Genomic DNA, 15348 nt, shown 5'->3' with positions numbered 1-15348 from the left:
AACCTTATCAATCATTCCCTTTTAGCGTACATTCCAAGTCGCTTTCAATTATCTTTGCTTACTTAGACCATAAAAATAAATAGCTTGGGAATTTAGCTTAAGCTCTCTTGGAAATTTGAATACAATAAACAATAGAAAACGCTCTTTAATTTGCCAAAAAAAAGTTTAAAAAAGAAACAAAAAAAAAAAACAACTACACAATCACCGGTTTGTTATTACACGTGATAAGCTATTCTCCCATAAATAGCTAAATTTTTGCTAATCGCCATACGACGATTTCTTTTGCTATTTTTTTTTGTTTTTTTTTTTCTTCAATAAATTCAAGTGTCTGGTGTCTGGTTCTTTTTTTGTTTTGTTTGCCAGACGACGTTGTCTTTAATCTTGAAATAACCGCCTGCTAATGTTTCTTGGCATTCAATTGACAAAGTCGAAATGTAGTACGTGAATGGCGGCATTTGCAAGCAAAGAAATTTTGCAGCAGAGAATGAATCAAAAAAAGTGGAAAAATAGTGTTGAAATAAATTGTTTTTATTGTTTTGAGTGGCTTTCTCAGCATGTGGTCAATTAATGCTAAATTATTGATTACCGAATTGTATGCGACGGCAGAGATTAGATATTGCTGGCGTTTAGAAACCAGATTCTTTTGTTGATAACTTTATGTGTTCATTGCTCGCCATAAAGCTGCAAAGTTGCTTTTAGTTGGCAACCAGATGACCGATAATGCCCTCGATCAAATACGCTCCGGTTCAAATTGATAAGAGAATGCAATTTTATTTTGAGTTCTTGTTTGGTTTTAACCTTATCCGACATAGAAGTGTCATCCTGTTATGTATTTTTGTCTGTTTTAATTTAGTGTCATTGCTATAAAATTTTATTGCTCATAGGTGCGGTCAAATCCTTTCATAAATTTCCAAGGAACAACTATTCAAAATTTACTCATAAGACGATAAAAATACCAAAGTGTTCCATACGCAATTTGCTAGTTTTTAGTAATATTTGCCAGTATGCAGGTCACATTTATTATCCGATTTAGATGAAATTTGGCTCAAGGATGAATCCTATTGAAATTGATGAGAATCAGTTTAAAATTTGGATATAGCTCCAATATATATATATTTAACCAATGTCGGATTAAATCTGCACCAAATGGCCAATTATCTGAATTTTGGACAATCCGACCGAAATCAGAAATTACATCAAATTTGGTGAAAATCGGTTCAGATATAACTATAGCTCCCATAAATATGTTTCATCAGATTTGGTGTTAAAGTCCCTCGCATGCGTAATATGCGCTCCATAACAATGGTATTTGATACCGGGCATCAGATACTGCTCGAAAATACCAGTGCCAATTTTTATAGAGATGATTTTAGATTTTTGTATAGCTTCGATGTACATTTTCATCCGATTTTAAGGTTATGGTTCACCATATATGTAATATCTGCCCAAATTGGATACATTTTTTCATATTCAACCAAATTTTTCCATTTGACAAAACTCGTTCCGGTATACAAAGTGAAATAATTTTTACATTTTTTTTAATTTTATCGAATGAAAGCAAAAAATGTGGGAAATAGCATCAATTTTTCAAATAAGTTTAGATTTGTTCGAATTGGTCACCTTTGGCACGAATTATGGCTTTCAACCGGCCAATGAAAACATCACACTCTGTCCGAATGTTGCTCTGCGGTATTTTGGCCCATTACCGGCGAAGCGCTTGCTTGAGGTGATCGACACTTTGGTATCTTTTAGTGCCAACCTTGCTTTCCGCATTTGTTTGTAACAGGCAAAAGGAAACGAGAAAGACCCATAGTTCCTTTTGATGATCAGCATAGAATCACATTCTGAGTCGATTTATGCATGTCCGTCCGTCCGTCTGTCCGTCGGTCCGTCCGTCCGTCCGTCTGTCCATGTATTTTTGTAAACAAAGTACAGGTCGCATTTATTGCCCTATCCAGATGAAATTTTGCACAAATCATTTGTATGGCCCAAGGACGAACCCTATTGAAATTGGAGATAATCGGTCAAAATTTAGATATATAGCTCCCATACATACTGTTCATCCGATTTGTCATATTTGTTACCCACAGCCGTAATATGCACTCCGCAACAACGATACGATGGTATTGGGTATCATAAAGACGGCCCCGCCCGACTTTAAGACTTTCTTTACTGGTTTCTTTCTGTTGCGGTGTAAGCTCTTGAACTTTTTGCAATTTCAATGGCTTTACCCCGAGCTCATTTTTCAATATTTTCCGAATGTAATATTGCGATATGTTCAGCTCACGAGCCATTTTTCGGCCACTGCGATGTGGGTTTCGATCAAGTCGCTTCTTTACTTTTGAGACCATTTCTGCTGATGTTGCTGTTTTCTTCCGTCCACTTCCTTGATGTCGTACTACGCTACCAGTATCACGGTAGTGAGCGATGGTACGAGACACAAAAGATATATTCACATTTAAATGCTGGAGTGCTCTAAAGATAGCCACTTGTGGTTTTCCAGCCAAATATAAAGAAATCACACTATCACACTTGAATTCCATCACGAATAACTTTTTTTCTGGAAAATTCCAACCAAAAAATATACTGAGCTGTCACTGGAATAATTTTAACAGCTGTCGGACGAATGGCTTAGAAAGTCGGAAGTTGGTTGCAGTTTTTTCATCTCAACCTTTTAATTTTAGGGTTCTGGTTGAGAGAAATATTTAGATATCGCAAGTTGTAGAGAATCGCTGACTTGTTTTGCAAGCTATGACAGTTAAAAGTATTGAAAATTGTAATCCTTTGTGGGTGAGTTACCAGAAAGGGTTCACATATGTATATCATCTTCTTGTGTTAGTGGGAAATTTGAAGAGAGTTGGATGCTTATCTCGTATTCTTTAAGGATTTTGTTTTTCAAAATCTTGAACCCTATGTGGGGTAGATACCAGAATTAGTAGTTGGATCTCTTCCATCTTCACATCAGATCTTGCGAAAGAGAACCGGAAGAGTCCGGGTCCTTATTCCAAATTTTATGATCGTTTTGTTTATTTAAAATGTTGACCCTTTTGTGGAGGAGGTACCAGAAGGAATGGTCCGATCACTACCATCTTTAAAACAGGTCTGGTGTTGATGGAAATATTGATATGTCCCAAGTCTGAAAGGAATCGGATTTTTATTTCGCGTTTTATAAGCTTCATGAATATTCAAAATTTTGACCCTTTGTGGGGGAGGTATCAGAAGGAGTTGGCCGATATACTCCATCTTTACACCAGACCCAGGGTTGATAAAAATATTGTGATTTGTATAATTTGAAGATGGTCAAACGGTTACATCGCATTTTATAAGAGTTATAATTATTCAAAAATGTTACCCTTTGTGGGGGAGTTACTTGGTGGAGTTGACCGATGTAGATAGACCATTTTCACACTGGTGTAAATATTAAGGCTTGGGAAGTTAGAGCTATATAGGATATTCCTTTCTCTTTCTGTTTAGTAAATTGTTTTCTTTGAACTTTTGTGGGTAGGTACGAGATGGAGTGGACTAATATTGCCCATCTCCGAACTCGATCTAAGTTTGACAATAATATTACGATATGCCAAGTTGGATCACAACGGATACCTCCTCCGAGGGTCATCGTGCGCACCAGCCAGCCAATACGACAGACGGACAGATGGACATTGCTAGATCGACTCCAAATGTCCTGAAATGGATTTGGTCCAAAGATACCTAGGTTCTAAAACATTAATTTCGATGAGGCACGTTTTAGTTGTATCAAATGATATATACCCTCTGTAGCTATATGGTTTATGGTATCAAAATGTTCGATAGAATATTTCGTTGTACAAAGTTTTTGGAAAACTAGAGACTAATTTTGCATTGTATGAGAGGTTGGATTTTCCGTTTATAAAGGATGTGACATAAAAAGTGAGTCAATATACTCCATATTCACAATAGATCTAATGTGTGATTGTGGAGAAAATCGTTTCGCATTTCTTTACATTTATTTTGAAGTGTTTTCAAAACGTTCTGTGAGAAGTAGTAGATTGATCGTTTTAATTTTAGATTTACCATCTAATCCTTTATATGACACGAAGCTGTTAGAGGAACAACGAACTCGAATGAACTGTGGACCAGTAAGTCGAAGTTTCTGTAGAGACAATGAACCCGGAGAGATTTTACCCACACATTATCTACATCAACTCAATGAGTAATCTTCCTAATATAATTCCTGAGATTGAAGGTGGAAGACCTATTGTAGTTGTGTCCTTATGTGAGCTAATATTGAGTATAAATGTATTTCGACATTGAGGAATTTTGCACCTCTTGTAATGTAAATAACCACAATGACTTGTTGTAGCGTACTCCCCTTTAAACATTGTCTATTTAATTCATAAAGAGTATTTTGTTTTTTTGCTCCGTCATTGTTGTTGTTGTGGAATTCTGACGTATTCTTGTTTTTACACTTGCCATGAATGGGCAGCAGCAATCGGCGAAAACAATCTAATCACAATTAATTTATACTGCAGCACTAAACATTAATAATGCATTATTATTATTTGCCTTTGCATTTGTAGCTGAGATTTTTTGCTTTTGCTCTGTGATTTTCCAGCAGCGAGCACAACAGGTGCACTACAGTTGATATGGGAAAAATGACAAGAACATGAAACAAGTGCTGTAATATACTTAGTAATGGGTAAGGTATTTAATTTTGGGGCAATGCTCTTGCATTGGTCTTATTACAAAAAAGGGATGAAAGGAGAAACCTCCTACAAAAATATCGAAGTATAATTGGAAATTTGAGGATACCATTAAGAAGCGATTTGAATCGGAAAACCTGTAAATATTTGAAATTTTCTTAATTTGTTGTAGTGCTCTACGTGAGTTCACATTGTAGCATATTTTTTGTTAGCTATATTCTTACATATGCCAATTAATTTTTTCTTGATTTTTTTCTTTGTTTTTTCGGAGGCTCGTTCTGTTCATTCGATTGTGTCTATTGGAAAATATTTCTGTGTTAGTTTTGAGTTGTAGATTTTCAATAGAATCAATAACCCCCAATTTATTCGGTATATTAATAATGTTCCAATGTCAGCAGTTGTCCAAAAATAATATAGTGCCGAAAAGTGAAGGCCACACCCAAAAATATTGATTCAATCAAAAGGAAATGTGATGTTAATTGATCAATTGCTTCAATTAAATTTTACAAATTAATTGATTGCATAATAATGAAAGATATCAAAGATTTAATTTGCTTTTAACATATATCGTGAAGGAATGGTCTATTTTTTTAAATTTTATATTCGTTCCAATAGTTCGTGTTAGGCTTTTGACAACATTTTTCAATCAAAACGTCATACACGTACTAAATTTTCAGAATTTCAAGGCTATATCCAGTTTTTCCAGTTTAATAGGGAAAAATGGAAAATTACCTTTTATACCAAAAAGTTAGCAAAATCTTACATTAAGCTTTCCGAGGATGATATTAGTGAAAGTGTTGCACAATGGAGCCACATCTAATTTATCTGTCTAAAACTATTTCAACGTCTCAATATGTAAACCGTAGAAACCACAGCGACCTCAATATCATGTTTCATGATTTTCTCTGTAATTTCCCTCATTACCAAATTTAGTGCAATTTTAGTACGCATATCCAAAACCAGTTGCTTCTCGCAACAGCAGACAGCCGGACTGTACTTTGAATACCCTCCACCATTTGCAACGAATTTGGCAATTTTCAAAAAAAAAAAAAAAATTCCGTTAAAAATTCTGTTAAAATCTTAAAAATACCGATTGTAGCTGTTATATTAGGGTCTGTACGACGACGTGGACCTGCATAGGTAACTTTTGTCATAAGCCATTGCAATATTCAAATGCGAAACTTGAAAAAAAAATCGGTGAATAATGTAGCTAAAATCATAAAAATTCCGAATATAGGGAGGTGCCGTTATATGGGGGCTATACGAAGGAACTTTAAATACCAAATGTGAAACATTTCCGGCGAATAATGTCCCTAAAATCATCAAAGTACCGAATATCGGGAGGTACCGTTATATGGGGGCCATAGGAAGAAGTAGACCTACATGACCCATTTTTAATACCAAAAGTCCTGCAGATACAGGGTTGCCCATATTCGACGGACCTTTGGGCCCTTTGGGCCCATTCCAATCGACGAGGCTTGTCCGCAGGCAACATTCTTTGCGTCAATTGAATTTAGTACGGGAACAAATGCAAATCAATGCGAATAATCCGTTGTAAAGTGGACCGAGCCATGCCCAACTGCTGAGAACGGCGTTTTTGGGATGTTCTTGGGGACCTCTCAACACTGGCTCGTACGGCAGCGATATTCTCGGCCAATCGCCTTAATCGACTTTTTATGACCTCTTCGGATTAGAAAGAGCCTTACCAGTCGAAAATTTTTCGTACAAACGCTTAATGGTGTTCTTAGAAGGCGCACTTCTCAAATTTTTTTCACAATTGACTTCTTCTGTTGAATGTAAATTTCAACTATTTCAGAGCGCTCGCGTGGCGTGCATTGGTTCATGGTAAAAATCAGCTTGGACTGACGCTTCAAACGCGGTATCTCATTAAGCGATGTGACATCTCTGTCAAAAGTTATAGCGTTGCCAGATGGGTCCGTCGAATATGGGCAACCCTGTACACCAACTATGTCCAAATTAGTAGCATTTAGTACATTTCGAACAATTATAGTGCACATATCTAAATTCCAAATACCAATAGAGACCTCAATATTAAATTTGAAGATTCCAGCCTTATTCCTTCCCTCAATACCAAATTTGGTACCATTTAGTACTATTCGTAAAAATATAGGACGCATATCCAAACCACCTCCATATCTCTATTCCAGATTCCAACAATACCTCAATATTAAATTTGGGGATTCCAGCTCTATCCCTATCCCAATACACAATTTAGTACTACTTAGTACTTTTCCTTCAATTATAGTAAATATTTCCAAACCACTTCCATATCTCAATTCCTGATAACAACAGAGACTATCCATTCAGTACTTTTCGTTCCACATTTCCGAAACCACTTCCATATGTCCAGGTTTTACATGAACAACAACCCTAGTACCAAATTTCAGGTTTGAAGCTCAGCGTAAAGCCATTGAATTTCAAAAAAGTGAAAGAACTTGCACTACAACAGAAAGAAAGTAGACTCAAAAGAGCTAAAGAGTTGCTTCGCTTGGCCGAAAGTGGTGAACTGGCGAATTTGGTTTTCTCCGATGAGAAAACATTCGTTGTTCAGCAGTTTGTAAACAAAAAAACTGATCTTTTTTACTTGCCAAAGAGGTCAGCTGAAAATGTGCACTTTCGGTTGGCCACCAGAAATCAAGCGCTGGCCATGGTGATGGTGTGGGCCGCCATAACAGCCGATGGTCGCTCTCCGCTCGTATTGATCGACCATGGCATCAAAATAAATGCCGAATAATATCGCGTAAATATTTTGGAGGGTGTATTAAAGCCTTGGACAAGTAAACATTTTGGCCGCAGACCTTGGACATTCCAACAGGACTCAGCACCATCGCACTCAGCACATGCCACCCAAGAATGGTTACAAAATGAGGTTCCACGCTTTATTTCCAGCGCACTATGGCCACCAAAATCTCCGGTTACTAATACGTTGGACTATTGTGTCTGGAGTATTTTGAAAAGCAAGGTTGGCACTAAAAATACCAAAGTGTCGATAACCTTAAGCAAGCGCTTCACCGAGAATGGGCAAAAATATCGTTGAGCAACATTCGGGCATAGTATGACAGTTTGATTGGCCGTTTGAAGGCCATAATTCGTGCCAAAGGTGACCAAATATTCTAAAATTTGATGCTATTTCCGACATTTTTCGCCTTCATTCAATAAAATTAAAAAAAAAATGTAAAAATTATAGCGTTTGACTTTGTTTTAGTTTCTTTTTATCACACCCTATAGTACCATTTAGCACGTATTTCTTCAAAATTTAAGATTTCATGCAGTATCCGTTCAATACCAAATTTAGTGCCATTTAGTACCTTTGGTACGCTTGCTGAACGATTTTCCAAACCCAACTCTTTATTTTAAGCTTACCCACCAACAGAGATCCCAGAACCAGCACTTTGAATTTCCAGATTTGGTACAAGTTACTGCAGTTATTTTACTTAGTACACATTTCCAAAAAAACAACTACTTATATCAACACTACTTCCAAAACCTAAAATGTATATCAAATGTCAAGATTTTAGCTGTAGCCGTTCACAAAATACCAAAAAGTACGAATTGTAGTATTTTTTTAGTACATTTACAGTCCGAATTTCAAAAAAAAAAAAAACTAGCCTTATCTTACACCTTCCCACCAACATTGACCCACATGCAAATTTCAAGATTCTACCTTCAGCCGTTTTAGTCTGTCAATGATTTTTTACTCTATTTCACAAATGGATTGGCACTTGGTGGGAGTTTTTCAAGTACCTACTTACTATATCATGCCCATGATAAAATAAGGGGTAAAGAGGTTGCTTCGTAAGTAGTTACTGAAATATACTTATTGAACCCATTATTTGGTAATGAGATTTATGTGGTAGGTGGTATTATAGGTTCTTCTTCTTCCAAAAATACAAGGCAATCTTGAAGTCTTCTATTAAAAGGACACTTCCTATTTCCTAGGCAAAGCCAAATCTACCTCAAAAACCATAAATAAGATTTTTCTTCAATTATTTAATCTGAACTCATTTTTAATGACTGTAATTAATTTTCTTTAACACTAACCTCAAATAAAAAATCCTCCTTATCTAAACAAAAGAGTTGTTCAAACGGCAAAGTAGATAATTGTCTCCTTTCACATGTGGCTGGCTTATCGAATTGCTAATACCAACGCATTAGCCAGTTTTGTAAGACATTGCCCCCCCAAGTGTTATGTCCGACTTCAAAGTCGCATCTTTCTACAATTGTAAAATTGCAGATTTTGAAAGAACATTAGAGCATGGTCAATAGTCGTTTAGTCAGTCGCATTCACTGCATGTTGCGAAGTAAATAACCCACAATTTGAAGGCGGCGGGGTGGCGTCGTAATCACAGTTCCAATAATAAAAATAACCAGAAGAAAAAAATCGCATTGCAATGCGATGCGATGCATTTCAATGATACACTTGTTCACCACTAGCTCTGCTGGCCGGACCTGCCATGGCATGTAAACGTAATTGCGGTGGGCGTAACATATCCACGTTGTTGTTCAACAACGAAGAGAATTCATTCATTTGCGGCATATGAATTCTACGAGCAATTGTCGTTTGGGTGGCTAAGGTGTTCGGAGTGGGGTTGCCGTTCTAAATTGATATAATAAACCAAAAGAAAAATAAATTTATTTTCAGATTTAGGAACCTATTGATTTGTTTTAAGCTCTTTCTTTAATCTGAATTAATATCATTGTCGAACACCAAAAATTATTTAAAAAAACAAGAAAGCAAAGGCTATAATCGTGCGGCGCCGATCATGTGATACCCTACAACACTGCAATATGTTCGAAGTCCCCTTATATGCAAATCGATTTTGGAAGATTTCGTTTTTGAAATAATGTCAAAAAGCCCCGCCCAGAGGTTACCCTTACTTTTTTGGCCCGAAGAATTTGGCCAATATTTACGCACTCCGTAGTTTTGTAAGTATTCAAAACAATTTCACACGAAAGTTGTGGTCCATTTCTTCTGGTCCATTCTCTTCTGATACCAAATTCCGTGTCGATTAGTTTTCCATTGTGTCCTATAGAGCGACTACAAATTAAAAAAAATTAAATTTTTTTAGTCCATTTGCACCTCTAAATTTACATCTTAAGAACAATAGGGTTTAATTATGACTCTTACCCTACCCCCATGCAAAATTTCGTGAGGATCGGACGATAATTGCGATATGCATATAATACTCTCAAAATGTAGTGTTGGGGGTGTAAGCATTTAGAAAATGTACAATTTAAAATTGTAAGTCAAATGGAAAAAATCGCATGCGATAAAAAATATGACAAAAATTGAAAAAAAAATCGACAAAAGATATTACCTTTTTTTATTGGTATATTTTTCCGCGATTTTCTCAGATTTTATCGTTTTCTGGCAAGAAACCTTTCTGAATTGATGGGAATTGTGAAAATCGGCCCAGCGGTTCTTGATTTATAAGCAGAATAAATAAGATCAATTCTTTTACATATATATTGTACCTATTTTGCTTATTTATCCAATTTCTTGGCTTGATGCTAATCTTTTAATGTATTTGTGATTTGGCTGGGATTGAAAATATTCGCGGTTTAGTGGACATTTTCCTATTTTCTTACATAAAAGTTAGGGTCTATTTTACCCGCTGATTATTTTCCTGTGGCCGCAAAATTTTTAGGTTTCTGCCCAATCCTAAAGTCTAACTCCATGTAAATTCGATTGGTTCATAATTGTGGCCTACAGAGCAACTGCAAAATCAGGAAATTGTTCTGTTTTTGGTCAATTTCAACCCCTATTCTGACCATAACTTCGTGATGATCGGTTCATAATTGTGACCTGTAGCTTGATTACAAATTAACATGGACAGATGGACGGACGGACATACCTAGCTAGATCGACTCATATCGGCGAGATAGAAAAAACCGCATATACTTTCCTATGTGGGAAACCAATATTTCTAGGTTTTACATAATTTTTGGCCCAATCAAACTTATAATACCCCCAACACATAGTGTTGTAGGGTATACAAATATTATGAAACATGAACTAAACAGGTAACAGGCCAAAAAGCAGTTAGTTCAAGTCGAAAAAAATTTTTCAAAAAAAAAAAAAAAAATAATAATAATAAAAAAATAAATAAATAAAATACATTCAAAATTCTGTTAAAATCATAAAATGTAGGTACCGTTGTATGGGGGTTATACGATATCGTGGTCCTATGTAGACAATTCTCTGCCAGGGGGTAAAGGACTCATAAAGAACTCCTTGTGTATAATTTCAGACAATTCCATTGAAAAATGTGGCTAAAATCATCAAAATACCGAATATCGGGGGGTACCCTTATATAGGAGCTATACGATATCGTGGATCGATATAACTCATCTTCGAACTTGGCCTGCCTGCAGACAAAAGACAGATTTGTGCAAAATTTTAGCTTCCTATCTTAATTCGTTTTGACTATAGCGTAATTACAATAGACGGACGGACAGAGCTAAATTTTCTTAGCATTTTACGCTGATCAAGAATATATATACTTTGTTGGGTCTCAAATTACTATTTCGATGAGTTACAGACGGAATGACGAACATAGTATACCCTCCATACTATGTATGGTGAAGGGTATAAAAAAGAAGAAATTTTAATTGGCGTTTTGAAGGTTTACATCGAAAAAAGAACAAAATTGAGGGGGTAAGGTCCCCCCAGATTTACATTTATGGAAATTTTCGGATTAAAATTCTTCGGTATCAGAGCATTTTAGGTATTAAGTGTCTTCTATAATATTGCAGATAAAAATACGAGAAATATTTTGGTCGGAAATTTTAATCCTCAAGCGATCCTTTTAATATCCTACACCACATAGTGGTAAGGGTATTATGTCTTTGTGCATTTGTTTGTAACATGGAGCAGGAAGCGAGATAGACCGAAAGTTACTTTGGAGGATCTTAATAGAATCATTTTTGAGTCGATTTTTGCAGGTCAGTCCGTTTGTCTGTCCATTTACGTTTGTGAACAAAATACAGGTCACATATATTATCCGATTGAGATGACCTTTTCCAAACAAATTTTGTTTGGCCCAAAGACGAACCCTATTGAAATTGCTGCGAATCGGTTTAAATTAAGACATGGCTCCCATATATATCTTTAACCGATTTCGGGTTAATTTCGCACCAAATGGCCAATATCAGTCTAAATGACCTGACTTTTGTCACATCCGACCGAATTCAGTCTAAAAGCAAACTTAGAGAAACTCGGTTCAGATATAGCTACAGCTCCCATCTATATGTTTCATCCGGTTTGGAGTTTTACGTCTCTCTCAAGTGTAATATGCACTCCACAACAATAGTCGTTGGTAGCAGATATCCGATGAAACTCAGAAATACGTGTTTCAAATTCAATATCGGTTTAAATTTGAATATACCTCCCATATATATCTTCAACCGATTTCGGGTTTAATGTGCACCAAATGGCTAATATCAGTCCAAATGACCTATAGCTTCCATTTATATGTTTTATCCGATTTAGTGTTTAAGTCCCTCAAATTTGCAATATTCACCCCACAAGAATGATATTTGTTACCAAATAATATCAAGATCGGTTTAAACTTGGATATAGCTCCAATATATATCTTCAACCGATGTCCAATATAAGTCTAAATGACTGAATTTTGGCACATCCGACCGAATTCAGCCTAAAAGCAAGTACATCAAATTTGGTGAAAGTTTGTTCATATATAGCTATAGCTCCCATCTATATGTTTCATCCTATTTGGTCTTTTAAGTCTCTCACAGGCGTGATATGCACTCCACAACAATGATCTTTGGTAAGAGATATTTTATGGAGCTCATAAATACCTCTGTCAAATTTTATTGAGATCGGATCAGATTAGGATATAGCTCCCAAATATATCTACAACCGATTTCGCGTTTTTTTTGCACCAAATGTCTAATATCAGTTCCGACTGAATTCATCCTAGAAACAAGTACTTAAAATTTTGTGAAAATCTGTTCAGATATAGCTAAAGCTCCCATATATATGTTTTATCCGATTTGGCGTTTTAAATCCCTCACATGCGTAATATGAACTCCACAACAATGATATCTGATACCGGACATCAGATACAGCTCGAAAATACCTCTGCCAAATTTTATCGAGGTGGGTTCAGATTTTTATATAGCTTCGATCGATGTCCGGTATTCTTCAATAAATATTTTTTATTTTAATATACAGGGTGAGATGCAAAAACTGCAACCAATTTTAGACTGCTGTCATTTCTAAGCCACTCGTCCGACAGCTGTTAAAATTATTCCAGTGACAGCTCATTATATTGTTTACAATCGTACAAAAGCATTTTGGTGAGTATTTTCCAGAAAAAAAGGTTATTCGTGATGGAATTCAAGCGTAATAGTGTGATTTCTTTATATTCGACTGGAAAACCACAAGTGGCTATCGTTAGAGCACTCCAGCATTTAAATGTGAATAAATCGTTTGTGTCTCGTACCAACGCTCGTTACCGTGATACTGGTAGCGTAGCCCGATGTCATGGAAGTGGACGGAAGAAACAGCAACATCAGCAGAAATGGTTCGAAAAGTAAGGAAGCGACTTGATCGAAACCCGCGTCGCAGTGGCAAAAAAATGGATCGTGAGCTGAACATATCGCAATACTCCATTCGGCAAATGTTAAAAAATGAGCTCGGGGCAAAAATGCAAGAACTTACACCGCAGCAGAAAGAAACAAGATTCAAAGGAGCTAAAGAGTTGCTTCGCTTGACCGAAAGTGGTGAACTGCAGAATTTGGTTTCGTTGTCCAGCAGTTTGTAAACAAACCAAATGATCGTGTTTACTTGCCAAAGAGGTCAGCTGAAAATGTGCACCTTCAGTTGGCCACCAGAACTCAAGTGCCGGCCATGGTGATGGTGTGGGCCACCATAACAGCCGATGGTCGCTCTCCGCTCGCTTCATTTCCAGCGCGCAATGGCCACCAAAATTTCCGGATACCAATCCTTTGGACAGTTGTGTCTGGAGTATTTTGGAAACCAAGGTCGGCACTAAAATTACCAAAGTGACGATCACCTCAAGCAAGCACTTCGCCGAGAATGGGCCAAAATACCTCAAAGCAACATTCGGACAGCGTGCGACGGTTTCATTGACCGCTTGAATGTCACAATTCATGCCAAATGTGACCAATTGCAATCTAAACTTATTCTAAAAATTGAAGCCATTTCCGACATTTTTTTCTTTCATTCAATAAAATTAGAAAAAATGGAAAATTTTGGCGTTAGATTTTTTTGTAGTTTTTTTATCTCACCTTGTAGTTCCTATCGAAGTCATATCATTCACTTACGGCAATGTTATTTGGTTTAGAGTTTGTATGATCTACTTCACATTAATTCCCAATAGAAACTTTTTTGTTACCGGAGCTCTACTAAACACGCTTATTTTAGGGAATCATATAGTCGGTCCCTCGCTACTTTTGACCTTTCCTTACTGTGTATTGTCAGATAAACTTAATTTTTCAATTTTGAAATTGTAGTACTGAACTGTACAACTTTCAGAACGAATTTCTAAAAAACCTTATCTGATTACTAGATTTTCTTGTGACCTAGCTGTGAAACTTAAAAATTGTAACTTTAAAAGTATGGAACTTGGAGCCAAAATACTGTATTAGGTACTTTTTAATATATTTTTGGTACGAATATCCAAAGAAGTCCATAGAATTTTAGGTTTATCAAATAAAGCCAAATATTCAACTTCAAAATTCGAGGTCGAACAGTTCAATATTTAGTACTTTTAGTATTTGGTGAAAGTAATAAAACTTACGGAGAATATAATGACTTGGACAGTCAATTGGAAAGGCACTTATTCTTTTTGGAAATTTTGGTTCTATTAACTACGATTAAAGCTTACAATCTACCATTTTACTAATATTAGAACACTTTCAACAAAAGCGATCTAAAAAGACAAATTTGTGTTGCTTCTTGGCAACCCTGTTCAACGGCGGGGTGCCACAGCAGACATTAGTTACGTTTTATTTACGTTTTGGGTAATTTTTGCACATTGAATTGTTTATGGTGAGGAGGAGGCGGAGGAGGCAACACAAAAAATTAATAAATATGGAGAGTAGGTCTTAAGAATTTTTACGCTTTGGACATCTATAAATATCGGTTTGTGGAGTCTCTTAAACGACGGGGTCAATGTATACCCCACAGATAGAAGAGATATGGCTAATTGTAAAATCAGATATTATTTGCTAAAATGAAATTGTTTTTTCCATTTGATTTTTCGTTTCGTTTTACCTTTTTTGCATTCATTTATTATGCAAACCGATTCGTGATGTTTGGAAGCAAATATGGAAAATACGGTTAATACGATTCTTATCTTACATGCAAGTAGCGTGGGATATTATTTGCTTTGTGGCGTTTTGATGTCGTTCGGTTAAATAGGTTGGGAGCGAAATGAATTCAATGAATGGGTGATTAAATGTTGTGATTGGAAAATTTAGAAAACGTGGGTTTTCTCGGTTGAGGTGAGGTGAGGTAGAATGGGTAAATCCTTACTTGACTATATTTATAGCCTACAACACTATGTGTACATAAGTTTGATTAGGCCAAAGTTTGATTAGGCCAAAAATTATGTAACACCTCGAAATATTGGTTTCCCACATAGGAAGGATCTCGCCG

Source organism: Musca domestica, unplaced genomic scaffold (assembly GCF_030504385.1).
Source record: "Musca domestica strain aabys unplaced genomic scaffold, Musca_domestica.polishedcontigs.V.1.1 48, whole genome shotgun sequence".
Classification (NCBI taxonomy): Eukaryota; Metazoa; Arthropoda; class Insecta; order Diptera; family Muscidae; genus Musca; species Musca domestica.
Note: the sequence above shows the minus strand (reverse complement) of the source record.